We start from the raw sequence: 20117 nt of genomic DNA, 5'->3' as shown, positions 1-20117 counted from the left end.
TCCTGGATTTCAATCCTCGAAACTAGTTGCTAATTAGAGGTAAATTAGTAATTAATGGATTGATGTAGTTTGGATGCTGAGTTGATAAATTATGTTGATTGGATGTTGTATTGATAGGATTAAAGGGTAGAACAACAATCCAAGATATAACGTGCAAGTACAAGTGAGATTAGACTCACTATGCCATGCATCGCAATGGAAGCTACGTGCACTGCGACGCATTGTCCAGGAATCACTAAAAGCTGACGTGAGTAGCTCGTGAAATTAGAAGAAGGATTGTCGGAAATGTATCTGGAGAGGAAGAGGAGTCTATTTCTGCTAGGGCAAGCCTTATCTGACTATCGAGAATCTGCTTCAATTAGTAACTTATAGGTAAGTATCACGCAAACCCAAGTTCCATTTATACCCCATTTTTGTTGAATTTCATCGATTGATAAATTGAATCACGAAGTTTTGAGGTGTTGTAATCTAAAAGAAGTGTCAAAAAAGGGCTATCGAATAAAAACTAAGTTTTTATGACTAATATGGAGTTAAATGGTTAAGTTTTGAGAATTTAGGCTCAAGATAGCCTAAAGTTATGTTAAATGGCAAAATTTTGGTTGAATAATGAGTTAGAAGGTTGTTATGGTTGTTTAAATAGCCTATAAAGCTAATGATTATAAATAATAGATAAATAGATTCAAATGGATTCTAATTGAGTCATTTTTATATTAAAGGATTCAGTTTAACCGAATCAACACCTGTGTTAAGTATTGAGAAATTGACTAAGGGACACTGTGTTATGTAGATTGAGCACTTGTGGCATTGCTCATGAGAATCTAGGCCCTTGGGAGCTTAAAATGATTGGTAACCCTTAATAGCAAGTATTAAAGGTAATTGGAATAACCCTTTTACTTATTTGTTTGTGAAATTATGTTGTAAACTGATAGAGTAGCAACATTTTGAAAAAATATACATGTGAGTGTGTGAGTATTGATTGAAATGAATTTAAGGTAGCATATGCATTGCCATGTATCGCATCCGTGAGTATACCCTAGATTATGGTAAGGGAATGCGGCCCTATCATGAAGAGGCCTAGGAAGTCCTGATGATCCAAAGCATAGAGCTTGACTCTACTAAGATGAACTTAGGAGAAGAATCCTGATGATCTAGAGCATAGAGCTTGACTCTACCATGACAAATCTAAGATATAGAATGATCCACAAGGTTACCCTAGACTAGGATAGGGGTTTGTGGTCCTATTCTATATAAGGTTAGGAAATCCTAATGATTCAGAGTATAGAGTTTAACTCTGCCATGACGAACCTAGGAGACCACCCATATGCGAAGAGGATTACTTGGTAGTGGTATGGTAGACCTTGTTCCTTATATAAGTCCACAATTATATAATGTAGCATTGAGATGCCAAAATGGGCAATTGATGTGGTATATGTGATTAATAGTGTCAATCAGGTGTATGTAGTTCTTTTGAACTTGGTTCAATGCCCAAAGTGGTTTAATAAGATAACAATTGAAAATTTAGCATTCAGGGTGCAAGTTTTAGTAAGAAAAGTCCAATATTAGATCGAACTATCGGATCGAGTCCAAACTTATTGCATTAGCTAATATATGTTGTAAGTTTCGTATGGGCACTTGAATTACTCTAATCGGACGTTGGAGAAGGAATCAACATGCCCAAAATTATGATTCATAAAGATATTCACATGCATTTAAGTTGGCAAGATTATGACAAGCAAGAAAATATGTTAAACTCATCAAGCTATCTAAAATTATGAATCAACATGAAGAAGATAAAATATAGAGGTTAAAATAATAAAACTTAAGTTGCAACAAACATATCTCAATTATATGAATCATCGCTTGAAATTACGATATCAAAGAGTCATACAAATTTATAATTCTAGAGAGAGAAAAGTAGAGAGAAGAAATTCAAATCCAACTAGAAAATAATATAAACTCAAGACTTCCTCTTCTACATAGTAGCTCCTTCAAGAATCTAGCCTTGCATCTTCAAGCAATCTTCATGTTAAAGCTCTAAAATCATGGGTGAATCTCACACGAATTTCACCCCAAGCAAACAAGGATTGTTCTTTATGAAAGCTATTAGGTTTTGTAGAGGAAGAAGAGAGGAAGAAAATGGTAATGGTTTGGTGAAATTTGGATGGTTAGATTGAGAGATATGGAAGAAAGAGAGTAAAAGTGTGGAGAGAGAAAGTAGAAAGAACTTGAAGAATTTGAAGATAACAATATGAAATTATGCCTGAATGATCTCAAAAATTGATCCTAAACCTATCTAAATGTGTTGTGGACAAAAATATGGCAAGCTACTTGCTAAACAAGTTGCCGCAAAACTCAAAACAAGTTATTAAATCAAGTGAAATTAAGGGCAGTCTAGGTTATAAGTTAACTTGAATGATAATTACAATGTTGCTCTTTTAATCACAAGTGCATGCACATGATAAGCTCTTATGTTCCCTTAATTGCCTTAGAGCACTCCTAATACCATTCAAATTCAGATCTGAAATTTGCTTCCAAGCTTCTTAAACGTGTTACAATTATCTTGAGCTTTAATAAGTGAACTTAATCCCTTGTGTGCATATGCAAGGTAAATCTCTTGTATGCCTCATTAGCCATGATAAATCACACATTTTGAAGCCTATTTAGGTATGAAATCACATGCTTAATGGCTCCCCATGTGCCAAACTAAGTCTTGAATCAAAGCCTCTTCCATGTAAAGTGTCACTTTGAATTATGTCCTTATTTGCCACATTTATTCACCTAAATCATAATTGAATCAAATAATCAAATAACCATGTGACATTTATTTAATTAAACTAAAATAGAAAATATTTAATTCATTCAAGGTATTAAAATGACTAAAGGAAAAGAGTCTTATAAAACACAAGTGTAGACAAGCACATACTTGAACCAAAATCAAAGGAAGACAACCTTAAAATGTTTTTTTCTAATAACTCTTAACCTAGGATGAAGCAATAAAAACTAATTAGACCAATAATCTTAGTTCATTAAAGGACATGAACCTCTAGCTTAACCCTAATTTGGTGAAAAAAAGCATTTTATGATCAAATTACTCTTAATACATATATTTAAACACGTAGGCAAAATTGCACTAAGAATGTGATATCAATGTATATAGAGACTCTTAACATATAGAAATGGTCCTAAAACTAATGCACACATAAAATTCCCAGTTTCCCCTTAAATTCCCAACGAAATGCAAAATGACCAAAATACCCTTGATAAGCATACTCTCTTATTAGAGTTCAAAACCCTAATTTAACACCAAGAATATACATTTTAGGATTTCCTATCATGAAATGTGGTCCTAAATATCTAAGAAAAGTGTGTAACAAGTATGACCTATCAAACGTCGCGATGCATGACCCTTTTTCAGGGTAGAGAAGTTGTGTTTTATTGAATCGTTTGACTATGTTTGTGCTTTCACTAGTCCTCTTATTTGAATATATGTTTTAAGAAGTCAAGATCCCATGATTTAAAAATAAATAAAGGAATATTACTCTGATGTTGTTATTCTTGTATTTAATATTTGTGTGATTAGGAATGGTAAAATATGAATTGATTAGGAACTTTACACCATGCATCGCGGCGCATTGCATGAAAATGACAATATTCTACTATCAAATTGACAGCACAGGGAGCAAACTTCAAATGCTTTCCAAAACTCTATCCAACGTCTGATAGAGATGATTTCAGTGTCTATACGGAGCTTTCTTTTGGCTCTAGTAAATGCACAAGTTTTACAATCAAACTCATTTTCTACAAAGAGTTGGACACCCAAATTCATTTTCTAAATAGAGAATTTTAATATTATAATTTGAAATTTTTTATATCATCCAAATAAAAAATTTAGAATCTATAAATTTCAAATGTGAAATTTTAAATATGAGATTTTAAATTTAAATTCCTAACTTAAATTCACATATCCAAATTTAACCTTAAGGAAAGGAAAACACATAACACCACAACTCCATGCAAGCCTTTCTGTAAAATCTAGATGCCGATGAGCATTGTTAAAAAATTGCTTCTCAACCTCTTCGCATATGAACTCTTCAAAGAGTTGGAGGAGTATGAAGTAAGTTGAAATTTCCTATAGGAATTGAGGATCCTTCACTGCCAAGGTGGTAAGGGAAGAGTGAAGATGGTATCCTGAAAGCCACGGTCCAACCAGTCAAGGAGAAATCTTAAGGCCCAATTGAAGCTATGCTTGATCATTCAAATGGTGAAGATATAAACTCACAATGTTGAAGAAAGGAACCAACATAAATAATTCCAATTCATTGGATGCATATAAATGGTTAGTAAGAGCATTATTGAATCAAAAACTAATCAATATTTAGTTAACCCAAACATAGAGCAAGGAAAAACTCAAACTAGAAATAGCAAGAAAAAAACAAAACACAAATCTAAAAGACTAACTAAACGTAGCAATAGGGCTTATTTGGCAACCTTTTCTAGGAATAGTTTTTTATTTTCAGAACATGTTCTATGAAATACTAATTCCTAAAATAATAAAATAAAAATAGTTTCAAGCAAGCCCATATAGTCTGTAAAATCACCCTTACTACTAATCCAACACTTAGCTATAATCTTTCTCTGGGCAGTGCATGTCTCCTTTGTGTTGTGCGTCGTGGTGTAGGCGCAATGTACTGCGGCATGTTGCATGTTCAGATATCAATTTTATTGTTAGTTTAATAGTGTAACATGCTATTTTTATTTGGGAATTTAATTTAAGAAATATAAGATTAAGTTTTTATTTAGGAATTTAATTTAAGAAAATTATAAGATTTAATTAAAAATTAAATTGGGTTTCAAGGAAAATCAAGGTTAATGAGTTTGGGCTCTTTTCTTATGTGGAGAAAGGCCCAATATTAAAGCTCATTATGAGTTTCACTAAGTAGAGATGAGAGGGGTCAGATTAGGCCATGAGAGAAAGATTATATTCAGGATTAAGATATGGCTATTCGAGAGAGAAGCAAAGAGAAAATTGTTTTCATATATTTACAAAGTGGTCTCAGCAAATCAATCTTTACGAATTCATTCACCATTAAATTGTGCTTGAATTTGGTTAGAAGGTTTGTAATGTCTAACTTGTTCTTCTCAATGGTTATATTATTATTTAGTTTCCTAATTAGAGAGTTATTAACTTCATTATTTGTAATAGTTGTTTTCAAATGTTCACAAAGTAGTATTAGTAAATTGGCTTTTGTAAATTCGTTCACTGTTAGATCAAGCTAAAATTCGATCAACAGGTTCATGACATCTAACTTGTCATTTTTAATGATTAGATCTTTAATTCATTACCTTACATAAAATTTGTTAACTCCGTCCTCATATGGGATTTAATCCAAAACCCTAGACCTAATGAGGAATCTTGATGGATAAATAACAGATTACAAAGACTTAGAGTGTGTTTAGTTTGATTTTTAAGGGTTTAATGAATAATGGAAACTCTAAAATTAATTACCAGAATGAGTTTAGAGTGCAATGTTAGGTCATGGATAACATTGGGTGAAACATTCTTACTCCATTAAACATAATTAACATATACAGTTCCTGGTAATTAGAGACTTAACTCAAAAAGATGATTACCAAGCTTTAGTATAAATTCAAGAGATCCCAAGTTTTCTAAATAAAAATGAGTTTAAATCAATTAAAATCCTTTATGTCAGAGTAAAAATAAGTTACAGAAGCATGGGATACCTCAGAGGAGTGAAAGAAGTCAAAAACGGTTGAAAAATAAAACATGTGCTGTGATATAGGGCAATACGCCGTGGCTCGTGCACACTATGCCATGGCGTGTTGCTCTCTGTGCTACATACTGTGCACAAGTGCCATGTACTGCAGCGTGTTGCACAGAATTTCAACTGATTTTGCTATCATTTGACAGTAGAATCAGGAAACTTTTGACTCACCTCGATTCTCCATCCAACATCCGAATTACGTGATCTAGGTGTTATGGAAAACTCTTTATATGAACTAGCTAATGGCATAAGTTTTACTTCCAAAACAAGTCACACTAAAAAGTTGGACACCTAAACACATTTCAACCACTTTTCATAACTTTAACACAAAATGGGCATCCAAAACCCTCAACATGTGCCAAAAGCTTTTCCTAACGCCTGAACCATGTCCAATGGACCTAGGACTTCTAGTATAACATGTTACAAGCACTTAAACAATAATATAACAAAAATTCACTCCTCAACCCCATTACTGAAAACAAAGGGGGAGGTAAATTGTCATTACTTTATACCTAAAACAATCAAAACATGCTCAAATATCTATTCTTATACTTCCACTAGTATTTTGGCCCTATTAATAAATATATATCAACATACACAATGAATCAAGGCCTAAAATACAAATCTAACACTTCTAACAGCAAAGTAGTGCAAGTGTGATGGCATGCATCCTAGAATTGGCAAACATAGGCTATTACACAAAATAAACTAAGCTAGAGGCATACAGAAAGGAATGTGCTAATTCCCCACCTCTTTAGTCTTCTCCTTCTCAACATTAGAGCTAGAGCTTAAAAAAGTATTAAATGAAAGGGTGAGTCTAGCCACTCAGTAACCAAGGTTAAACCTGCCCTATATAGTTATATATCAATTATAAACCAAAAACATGCATAAGGAAATCAAGTATGTAAAATATGCTGGCTTATATCATATCTTGTCATTTATTATTAAATAACTTCTTTAACTCTCATAACTAGGTGTATTGTCACTGTATTCTCAGATATGTGAGATGATCTATACTCATGCAACTTAGCACGTGTGACATGTCATATATTTACTTAGGCAATAATTAACCAACCTTATATCCTCCTTATTTCCTTAGACCAAAACTGTGGACTATAATACTCATTATGGCTCTGTCCGTGTGACTGGACTATCCAAGCTTACCAATCGTAAGGTGTGACCTGGCCAAAGATCATAGGACTCACTCTCAAACTATGGCTTTCCCCATTCTTGAATCCCTATAGTATCTTATACCCTAGGCTATTCTCCCCATTAACCAGTGGAGATAGCTAGGTTATAGTCCCTCGACAAACTATAGGACAATCCTTCAAAAAACTGTGGGACAAGACTATATCCCTATGCACCAGAGGGCAACCTAAATACCATATGGATTTTCTCTACTTCTAATCCTTAGGCGAACTCCCACCATTAATCATGCCATAATCAATACTCACTCATTTTAACATTTTCATTTTCGCTTACTCATCATCACAACAATCACATTAAGCTCACGACCATGCGCTACTGATAGAACACATTTGTTACCCACTTTTATTTGTAAATTAAGACCCTTTTATTAATGATTTATCACCTTCAAGTACACTTATTACATTAGATTTGAAATTTTGCCTAAGTTTTTAGGTTCAGTACACTAGGGGTATTTTGGTCCAAAAAATAAACTTTTGAGAAAATGTACAAGAAAAATTAAAAAAGTTAATTTTATGTCTATTTGATGAGTGGTGAAATTATATTTTTAAAATTTATTTTAGTTTGGAAGTAATTAAATAAAAAAGTCAACATTTTCTTGTGTGTCCTAGTTTGACCTAGTTTTTGGTTTGCCTTTGTGTAAAAATTTTTATATAATTTTGTACAGCATAAAACTTAGTTAATTATGAATTTAATTGTGGCCATTAATTATATTTTATTATATCATATGCCATTTAATTGAATTATGTGATTTATGTGACATAGATGGCATGTGACTTGTGCATCAATTGGGCAATTGAGGTTAACACTCCTTGAGGTCAAAGCTGATGGTTTGCATGTGAATTAGGCTTTATTTAGGGATTAAATCAGCTTGAAAATGTGGATGACACATGAAAAATTACACATACATTGGAATCATCTACCAACCACTAGGAGGGTGCCACCTTGCAAGTGTGACAAGGCTCCCATTTTCATTTTAATTTCTTTTTCTTTTTTTTAATTAAGCTTCAGCTGATGGGAAACACTTAAGAGCACATCCATGCACCTCAAAATCGGATCTAACACTCATCGCATTCATCTTCCACATTTTCTCTCTCTTGTTCATAGTATTCTTTATTTTCTCTCTTTTGTTCTTCATTTTCTAACACCCTAACCTCCATTTTCAGCCACCAAACCACCACAAAAATCATACCATTCTTCTCTCTTCATTTTCGTTCCATCCCTTCCTATTTCACAAGGTTCTAAGCTCATTTTCTTCATTCTAAGTTCTATGAATTTCAGTCAACAAGCTTCCAACTTAGGGTTCTTGAAGATGATGAAGATTGGCTAATTTCTTAGGTAAAATCCTAGAGAGATGAAGAAGGAGGATGAATGTTGAGCTTCAAATTGGCTAAGTTCTTTTGTTTTCTATCCTCTTCTCTTTTTACTAGATGGTTAGATTCCTTAATTTAAGGTTTAATCATCTTAGCTTGTAAATTCTAATTTGAATTTGATGTTGATGTAAAGAGAGAGGATTGTTTCATTTAATTTCTTCCTTGGATAGCCATGACTGAATGTTGTCACTCTTTGTTTGGCACATAATCTTGTGTTTTTCAATTAGTGAATTACTTGTGTTAATATTTCATAATCTTGTGGTGTTAATGCTTGTGTTGTTAAGTAGCTTGACATAATCTTATGGTTGCTCAATTTATATGTTTGACTATAGTTGTTGATGAAGGATTTTGAGTAAATTACTTGGCTAATTTCTTCATTAATTGGTTAATTGAACTAGGGACTTTAATCTAAGACCTAGAGAGGTTAGCTAATTAGGTTAATTGACTTAGAATAATTTTCTTAAGTCATGACAGCTTTAGTCAAGAGGAAAAGAAACCTAAACTTAGCCTAATCATGAGAAGATAATGAATCCAAAATCAACTAATCTCTAGGGTTCTACTCTTGTGAAAAGGGAAGTGCATTTCACTCACTTTATTGAGCATTTTAATCATTAGGTAATTAGTTTAGATAATTAGATAACTAAATTCCTACAACTTTGGGTGATTTATTCCACTAGATAACTTTTAGTTAGACTAAAATAATTCCTTAGGAGATAACCTAAGGTTGACTCTATATTACATTAGGGTCACCTTTAGTTAATTTTGAGGATAAGTGACTAATTTCCTATTAGCTAACCAAGTGTGTATTCTCATCATTTTCTCAAATTCATTTCTCATTATCACACATCTATCTCACATAATCATCACATTCATTTTTTTTTTCCAAAGACATATGCATATTCATATGCAAAAACATCCTAATTAGGCATTTTCCTTTCAATTCAAAATAACTTTATGCACATTCAATTTTCCATATGCATATCGAAACTAGTACATGCTTTTTATTTTAAAAATTAATCCATTCATGCCACACTCATAAAAGAATTCAATTTACCATCAATTAATATATAATTACCTAAATTCAATTTACCTTAAACCTTTAAGAGGTCAAAGATATACCCCCTCAATCTACTAGCTTCCAAGTTTGAATTTCCAATCTAATAAGTGACCAAGAGCCAAAACTACAATCAACTAAGTTAAATTTTATCAACATTACTAACTCAAGCATTTAAACCCTCAATCTCCACTTCTAAATTAACCAACATTCACTCTACATGAGTTAGAGCCTATCTATTAGGTTGAATAATTACCTTTAGTCCCCAATAACATTAATAAGCTATTGAATCCCGATTAATGGCATCACAATCTTCCAACAACTCATAATAAATGAGATTTTCGGATATTAATGCTGCCCAACAACCCAAGACACCAAAACTCATTATACCTATATTTAGATACTCTAATCTACTCCTATTAACTCCATTTAAGTCAATAAATTCAGACCCATAACCTATATGGATCAAAACTCCAATTCAACTATCAAACCCTAATCATAAACTCATAAACATGGAAGAAATGGGGAGATTAATGAGGATGATACTTACCTTGGGTATTTATAGCCTCCAAAATACTCCCAATGTCATCCACACGTAAACCTTAGCAGAGCTTGGTGCACCTCTTCTGTTTTGTCTTTTCTTTCTCTATATTTCTGTCTCATTTTCGCATCTAATAAATTATAGAAAATGGCCATGTGCCACGGCGGATGCACAATGTGCCACGACGTATGGTATAGAGAGGTCCTCCTTATATCTAAAGTGTTTATGCACCGTAGCGGACGATCTCCACACCACGGCGTGTGGCACAACAATATCAACTCTTTCATTTCTTCTCCTCTTTATGCTTGGTGGCCTGCCTTGATACTGGACCCACAATTAGGGCTAAAATACCATCAAATATAATTATTAGACCTCCCTGACCACATACCACTTCAACTTACTTAATTATCTTAATTAGGTTTAATTAATCAGGGGATTAAAACTTGGGATGTTACATTAGGTATATACCTGTGCATGGTAATGATAAACTCTATGATGTTACTTATAGATTAAAGTTTTGTGGCTATTTTGTGTGATTAGAGACCTTGTGGAAGTGTGCTTTGATTGCCACTTTTGATTTACTCAAGGGGTTGAGGTAATCGGGAACATGAATTCTCTCATATATTGATTTAGCATTTATTTTATATTTATTTATAAATATTATTTTGACAAAAAACTATAAGCATGAAAAGTGATATGTTTGAGATTATCCAAATGGGTTATAGTCATGTGAGTTATGAATTGAAAGCATGAATGGGAACATTAATAATGTCTATATGATATGATATGTGATTTGAAATATATATTGTTTGTACATGCAGTGAAATGTTGAGAACATACAATTGGCATGATCATTATTGCTTGATGCATATGTGACATATATAAGTAGGAGTTCACTCTAAAATATGGGATGTGTTACTAAGTTCACATGGCATGGACAATGTCTGATAGCATCCAGAATTGTTTAGCTATGGCACCGGCTTTAATGGGGGTTAGGTGTGGTTCTAGTTATAACCTCCCTGAGGTTAAACCACAATTAACTCCAAATTATGGTAATCCAGGGATTAACCCTCAAGGATTACCAAATCATAAAGTTTTATAAAAGGGAATTTCTCAAAAACTTTTAAGGGAATCCCAATCTCGACAGTTCAAATCTCAAACATGATTTAATAAGCCTAAATCAGAGTTTTAGAAATAAAGCAAAAGCTTGAAAATCAATTGGGACCCACAATAATGAGTTTTAAAACTCAAAATAGATTTTCATACAAAAAATGACACGTGCGCCGTGGCTTTGGCTGGTGCACTACTGAGTGTCTCCTCTGTGCCATGCGCCACGACGCATTGCACAAAATTAGACAGATCAATGCTATCATTTGACAACACAGGGAGCGAACTTTTGACACGTCCTTAATCTCCGTCCGATGTTTGATTGAGGTGGTTTTGGTGTCTACATAGAGCTTTCTCTTAGCTCTAGCTAGTGGCATAGTTTCACATTCAAACTTATTTTCTATAAAAAGTTGGATACCTAAACCCATTTTGACCACAATTTTACAAAATCTCCCAAATGGGGTGTCCTAATTCAACCACACGTGCCAATAGCTTACACCAACCCTCCAATTACACTTAATGGACTCTTGCAGACTCGTGCAACACACCACACACAAACAAAAATTCATATATCATAAAATCACCACTCAACCCTGATTTTCACAAAACATTAAAGGGGAGGAAAATTGCACAAACTCAATCATTTCACTTCAAATTTTGCATAATACATATATTTCTACTTGCACAAGTATTTCGACCTTAACCATAGGTTCACAACTAAAACTTACTAACTCAGGGCACAAAATACATCAATTATATATAAAATCATGCAAGTAGTGCATAAATCATATCAGTTAATCCTAGTTGGCAATTACATTAACAAATACACATGGCAGTAACAAAAGAGAGGCATATAGAGGATTTACTCCATAAATCCTAAGCTTCTGTATGTTTTTCTCGACTCAATTTTGATAAACTAGGTCCTAAAAATATTGAAAATTGAGGGGTGAGTACAACCACTCAGTAACCAAGTTTCACTTAACCTATACAGTTGTATATCAATTGTAAATAGATGCAATTAGGCAAACAAGTACATATATATCACATAACACTAGGCCACGGTTCACAAAACTAATAACCATATGACCCGGCTTGCCATAAAACACTATATCATGTTATTTCACAAAAACATAACTCAAGGTCGTAAAAATAACAACCATGCACCCTCAACATATGTCAGACCACAAAACTAACAACCATGTGGCCGGACTTATATGCATGATCATATGCCAACCTTATATCCTCCTATTACCTTTGACATGAAACCAGTGGCTATCACATGGCTACGTCCTTCACGGACTAACTCAGCCTTCCACTTGTGATGAGCTACTGGGCTAAGGTGAACTCACTCACTTATGTAATCCAGTTTTCCCCAATACTAACAACCATGGGGTGTCACACCCTTATTCTAGCCTCCTCATAAACTAGTGTGGAGATTAGTTAGGTTTGAGTCCCTTGTAGAACAAGTGAGACAGTCCTAAAACAACCATAGGATAAGGGCTAGCTCCCGACTCCAACAGTCGGTGCCAAGGCTAGTTCCTGATTCTAACGATCATTGCAATACAACCTAGATTTCAACCAATCTACTCCTCTTCCTAAGTGAACTCCTACCAATGATCATGCTATGCATAAATCTCATATAATATACATTTTGACAAATGTTTCATAACACATAACTTAATACTCCATGATTTAACACATAATATAACACAATTCTCTACCCATAGTAATAAATCACAATCAATTTTGCAAAACATCAAGGGTGGTAGAATCAATGTTTTCTTTCCCAAAAACCATTTCACAAATCAAGCACTTGCTAACATGCATCATCAATTTAACCCATAAATCACATTTCACAAACACAATTAACATTCAACTATAAAAATTAAGTTTCCCTCGGTTACCTTAAACCTTTGAGAGGTCAAAGGTTTATCCCTCACTATAAGAACTTCCTAAAGCTTCAACAAGCTCGAGTGGTGCCAAAATGAACCTCTCTACGACCATTCCATAAGGATACCATCATTATCTAACTCTTGAAACTTTATCAACATAAAACTCCATGTACACTATTATTAACCAACTCATAATCACTACCCACTCATACTCAATGGGCTCATTGAATTTTATTAATACACCTTATCATTAATAATACCTCAAACCATCATTAATGCATATTAAACACTCCCAACTACCATATTTATGATAATTTTTAGATAATAATTGCTCCCATGGGCCATCCACTTTTAAAATCATTAATGTGGGGTTTTAATACATTAAACAACTTCCATTATACTCATTTTAACCAATGGAATTAGACCCATACTCCTATGGATCAAAAATTCATTTTTCAACTCAAACCCTACCACTAATCGTCATAAATGAGGGAGAGAAAGGAAGAAGAAGGCACCATAATCTTACCTTGGGTGTTTGGGAGCTTTAATCTAGCCTTAATAGAACCCAATACTGTGCCCTAACAGAGCCAAATCAAGCTTTTCATTTTCTTCCTCTTCTTCTTCTGTTCTTTTCATGCAGAAACGAATCAAATATATCTGATTTTTGGCCGTGCACCATGGTGCACACTGCCCTTTATTGTAATGCATAGCACAGAGGAGCCTGTTACGTTTAAATTATCTCTTACACTATGGCGGACTAACCACGTATCGCGGCGTGTGGCACATAAAACAACTCCTTACTTTCTCTTCTTCTTTCCTTGCCCGAGTGGCTCACCATTAATCTAGACCCACTTTTAGGGCTGAAACCACAATAATTATGCTAAGTTAGGCCCTTCTAGCCACATACCTTATTAACTCACTAATTACCTTATTAGGTTAATGAATTGGGGTTAAAATTTTTAGATGTTACACTAGCTCTATTAATGATGTTCACACTAGGAGCGAGTATGTGTACTTGCATTTATGTGACACCTTGTAGGTCTTGATAGCAGGGAAGTCCATGGTCTAAGTTTGGGGAGCAGTGACATTTAGATAAGTTACCCCTCAGATATTGGAGGCTTGTTAGCCCATAGACTCCATTAGAAGGAATAAGGATGAGATAAGGTGATAATGGATCATGCATGCACATGTTGTAATTTTCTAGATTATTATGTGATTATGTGATTTTTTTATGTTTGCATAACCTTAAATGTTGTGTGAATATATGTTAAGAATTAGGACTTCTTGGTTACTAAGATAATCAACTCATTCCCTATTTGTTTAATGCTTTTCAGGTGAAGCACCTTCTAATGGAAAAGGGAAGGAACCAAAAGTACACAATTAAGCAATTGATTGTAATACTTCCTTTCAGTTTTGAGTAGAGGACGATCGCCTGAACTAGTTATTTTATATATATCTTGCAAACTAGGGACCTTAGCATGCATTTTTATTTATTGGGTTTTGGATTGTGGATGAACACCTAACTCAGTTTTGATACACCTAATGATGGGTTTTCAAATTTATTTAAGTTATGTTTTTGTAGATTATTATACTTGCTTATTTATATTAACTGAATTCTATTGAGAAGTATGATGTTGTAACATCCTAAATCTTAATCCTTAGATTATTCATGAATTAATCAAGTTTAATTATGAGAATTGAGTGATGTGATGTAGTGTGTAGCTAGAGAAGTCTAAAATATGTAATCGATTGTGATTTTAGTCTTAATTATGGGTTTGAAATGAAGTCGAGCTACTCAGGCATCGAAAGAAGGAGAAAAACATGAAGGATTGTCTCTATATCATATGCCGCGGCGTGTAACACATCCACCGTGGCACACAAATGACTACTAAAGGGAGAAGGCCTCTTTATGCCATGCGCTGCGGCGCATTACCCCTTTTTTGGAGAATTTAGTCATGAATTGAGATAAAAAATAGAAGAGAAAGAAGAGAAAAATGGAGGATCGCATCCTTGCTCTATTAGGGTTTGCCACATTGGTGGTTTGGGAGTATTCTAGTGCTAGAAAGCACTAAGGTAAGTGTCCTACACTCTAATCTTCCTTTCTCTTCCATTATCTTGAAGTTTTGGTTAGGGTTTGATAATAAGAGATGATTTTTGATCCACATAGTTTATGAGTCTAAACCCATTAACTCAAATAGAGTTGATAGAAGTTTTTTAAAGTATTTAAACCTAGTATTAATAATTTTAAAGGCTGTTGGTAGGTAAATACCATAAATATTCAAAAATGGCATTAATGAGGGTTGTTAAAGGTGTTGTAATGCCATTAATGAAGGTTTAATGAATCATTAATGATATTAGGAGTTAGAGAGAGTTAATAGACTCAATAGGTAAGCTCAAAGTTGAGTAATAAGAGTGTTGGATATTTTAGAATTAAAAATGTGAAAGATAAGAGTTGAAAATATGTTCTTGACAATGATAATGAGCTTAAAATTTATTAATTATAGATTAAGCATTCAGGCATCATATTTGGCTTATGAATCAAGCTTGGAAACTAATTATTGAGAGATAAACCTTTGACTTCTTAAAAGTTTGAGGTAACCAAGGGGAACTCTACTTTGGATAGTTGTTTATTAATTCTACGTTAATGTGAAAATAGGTTTGTGCACGTGAATGATTGAATCTGTTAATATGATAACATGCTATGAAGCATGTGATAGTGAATTCACTTTGATTTGAACTAAAATGAAAAGGTGAATTTGAAATATATTTCAGACTATAATTTGTATTGATATGTGGAATTAATGATTTGGCATGAATATTTTATTTGGTGATTAAGCATAATAGGATATAGATGATTGTGTTGAGATTGAAAGTAGTAAATATATGTGATATATGTGAAAATGAGATTGGATGCTCACTTGGGTAGTGTATTATCATGAGCCCAATGTGTTAATAATGAATGAATGAAATTGTGAAATAAGTGAGCATTATACATGGCATAATCAGTTGGTAGGAGTTCACCTGGAAAGAAGAGTAGTTAAAAATCCATATAGTATTTTGACTGCTTTCTGGTGCACGAGGGTATAGCCTTATCCCATAGTTTGTCAAGAGACTATCCTATAATTTGTCATGGGACAAAAAAATAGCTATATCTATCAGTTTATCAAGAAGGTTAGCTTAGGGTATACGACACCATAGAGATTCGAGAGTGGAAGAAACTATGGTCCAAGAGTGAGTCTTGTGATCTTTGGCCAAGTCACACCTCACAATTGGTGAGTTTGGGTAGTCCAATCACATAAATGAAGCCCTATCTAATATTATAGCTCACAGTTTCAGTCAGAGGAAATAAAGAGCGTATAATATGGTTTAATCATGCTTATGCAATCATTTGGTGTGTCATGAGGTTGTTTAAGTTTGTGACAAGTCATGAAAGACATTTTGGGTTATTGCTGTGTGTTCGTGTGTCTTATGGCAACGTGCTCTGTGATCTAAGTTGATATATGTAAAATTGAAATTGATTATGAAATTATGACTTATATATCATGTAATAATATGATTTTGAGTATTCAAATTACTTTAAGTGTTTAAATCAATTGATATATAACTGTATAAGGTGATATATCATGGTTACTAAGTGGCTAGACTCACCCCTCTCTTTCACTATTTTTTATGAAAGCTCCAGTATGGAAAGAGAAAAGCTTCTAGAGGTTTAGAAATCTAAAGTTCCTACTGTAAAGCCTCTTATCTTCAATTATTTTGTGTAATGGATAAGTATGTTGCCAATTAGAATGCATTTTTCTACATTTGCACTATAGAGTTGTTTATGATGTTTGGAAGGAATTTTGGGCTCTAAGATGTTGTTTATGATAAATTACAAATGTTGATAGGACCAAAATATTAGTGCAAGTGTAGCAAGATTGTTTTAAACCTGTTATGGTTAATTTTTGAAAAAAATGCAATGCTAAAACCTCCTTTTTCTGTTTTTGGTATTATAGGGGTTAAGGGGCAAAAATTTGATATAATGATGTATTTATGCATATAGTGTGTTATATGGTTAGTCCTAGGTCTAATGAATATAATCTAAGTGTTAGAAATGGCTTTTGGCACTTTTATAGGGTTTTGGACACCATTTGGTTGGGAAATTTGTGAAAAATTATGAAAATATGTTTGAGTGTCTGACTTCTTAATATGACTTGATTAGAAGTGAAACTCATGCCATTAGCTAGTTTATGATGAGAGTTTTTCATAGATACCTAGATCATCTCATTCGAATGTCGAATTAAGAAATGAGGCATGCCAGAAGTTGCCCATATCTGTTATTAAAGGACAGTATAATTATTGTCATGAGCATGCAACATGCCACGGCGTATGGCACAAAGAGTGACAAGCCATGGTGTATTGTGCATGAGCTACAACGCACTGCTTTGTTTCAAAATCTTGAGATTTTTCAATTGTTTTCACCTCTTTTCAGTCCTTTGAGGTATCCTATGCTTCTGTAACATTATTTTACTCTACTTAAAGGTCTAATGAATAGTTATGGACTTATTTTAAATTACAAAAAACTTGGGATCCCAACATTTCAAATTATAAACTTGGTAATCTCATCTATGGGTTAATCCATGTGTTACCTTAGATTATGGTTTAATGGTGATTAGAGAAGGCAAGTATTATAGGTGTGATGGGATTATGTCACATATTATGGTTTTAATGGTGATTAGAGAAGGCAGATATTATAGGTGTGATGAGATTATGTCATATATTATGGTTTTAATGGTGATTAGAGAAGGCAGATATTACAGGTGTGATAGGATTATGTCAAGAATCCTATGTTAGTTCCCTCAAGACATGATGGACTTAGGACTTGTCAGGGGTTAAAAAATATCATCTGATGATTAATTGAAAGCATGTATTATGCATAGATTGTGAGCAATATGGTATAACATACGGATTAAAAAAGACATGATGTTTTATATGCCCTTGACATATTGAGTATTGATATTATTAAATGATCATGTATTTCCACCCATTTTAATACTCCAATTTCATTAATTTAACTTAGTTTACATTTGAATGTGTTAAGACTTGGGATCCTATTTGATGTTACGTCTTGGCAAATCCCTTTTGGAACTGAGGTACCTTTTTAATTGATTTTTGATTTTGGAAGAGTGTATGGTATGGGGTAATTAAAAAGCTGAAGCTTACAAATAGCACTCGAGCAACTTTCAACCACTCTAATTCTTTGTCCAACGTTCGTTTAAGGCGATTTAGGTGCCACAAGAAAGCTCTTTTCAAATCCTAGCTAATGGCATGAGTTTTACCCTTAAAAGACTTTATATAAAGGAGTTGGACACCTAAATGCATTTTAACCACTTTTCGCAATACTAGGGTGTCCAAATATGCATGTGCCAAAGCTACATTCAACACCTAGACCATTAGGACAACCTGTGCAACACATTGCATGCACATAATAACAACCAAATCTCTTTTTCCACCTTCAACCCCTCAATATCAAAACAATGAGGTAGGTTCAGCATATGCATTTCATTAATATTCATGCATAATGGACAATATGAATCATTCTGATACTTGCACTATTATTTTAGGCCTACTAGAAATAATCAGATCTATACACACACATTTTAGAGCCTAAAATACAACAACCACTAATAAACATCCCCATAATGCAAATATATACAAAATGCTTCCTAATTGGCAATATCTCATAATTACACAAAATAAATTAAGGTTGGGAAGCTTTACAATAGGAATAATGTAATTCCTAAGCTTTCGAAGCTTTTTTTTATCTGTACCCGAGCTAAAGCCTGTAAAATGTTAATAAAAGAGGTGAGTACAACCACTTAGTAACTAAAGTACATCAATCCTATGTAATTGTTTATTAATGATAATGAAATATATGTAATGCTCATAAACATGTATGCTTATCATCTTGCAATAAAAATCATATTTAAACATACTGAAACTCAGGTAATCATACTATGTCTTTCCACAATCATAACATAGTGCACATTGCCACATTAATAAAACAACCATGTGATAATAACAAAATCAAATATCACAACATGTCACAAACTTAGCAACCATATGATAAGTAGGATGAGAATACATGATCTAACCATCCCTATAACCTCATTATACCTTTCAACTGAAATGATAAGCTATAATCCAATTAAGGCTCCCTCCATGTGAATAGACTACCCAAGCTCACTAATCATAAGGAGTGAGCCAACTAAAGATCACTACACTCACTCTTAAACCATGTTTTCTCCTATTATTGAATCCCTGTGGTGTTGTAAACCCTTAGCTAATCTTCTTGATAAACTAGTAGAGTTAATAGGTTTAAGTCTTTCGATAAACAATAGGACAATCCCTTAATAAACAATGAGATAAACTTGCCCTTTGATCCCAACAATTGGCAGCTATTACCATGTAGATTTTTATCTACCCCTCTCTCTAAGTAAAGACTTGCTAAAAGATCATGCTATAATGTATGCTTACTGTAATGTCTGCCTTGACATTATCAAGACATAGATCATGAGACATGTAACATTGTTATAATAACCAAGATTAATTAAATTCCTTCTATAAGGTTATTAAAACTCAAGGATTTTAGAAAATAGTTTAAAAGATTGGGATCCTAAGAAACCCTTTTGAAATGTTATTTGAGCTCAAACCGTGTTTTTAAAACAAGTAAAATGTGGAAAGGAAGCATGGAAAGAAAATAACAATTCAATAAAGCATCAAGAGGGAATTTTGGAAAATCTCCCAAAATGCACCATTCGTTGCGGCACACGTGTCTTCCATTGCGACAGATGGCATAAAGAGATCAAATCTCTTGCTGTGTAATGCACCACGGATATAAGTCCTAGGCAAACAATCCACAATCGCCATATTATATCCTAACGCTACTGAGTCTGAGGCAAACCAATGATGAAATTCATGGATATGCTGTCCCATTTTCACTCAAGAATTTCAAGTCGTTGTAACACACCACCTAGCTTTTAGTGCTTAATCTTGACCCTTAGACATGTCAAGCATTGAGCCACATACTCACTCACATCCTTCTTTATCCTAGGATACCACCATATCTACTTCATGTCCTGGTACATCTTGGTGGCACCAAGGTTAATGGTGCACTCACTA

Source organism: Prosopis cineraria, unplaced genomic scaffold, assembly GCF_029017545.1.
Source record: "Prosopis cineraria cultivar Desert tree isolate PC_DT_omini unplaced genomic scaffold, ASM2901754v1 PC9, whole genome shotgun sequence".
Classification (NCBI taxonomy): domain Eukaryota; kingdom Viridiplantae; phylum Streptophyta; class Magnoliopsida; order Fabales; family Fabaceae; genus Prosopis; species Prosopis cineraria.
The sequence above is the reverse complement of the archived record's forward strand: the minus strand, read 5'-3'. Positions refer to the sequence as shown.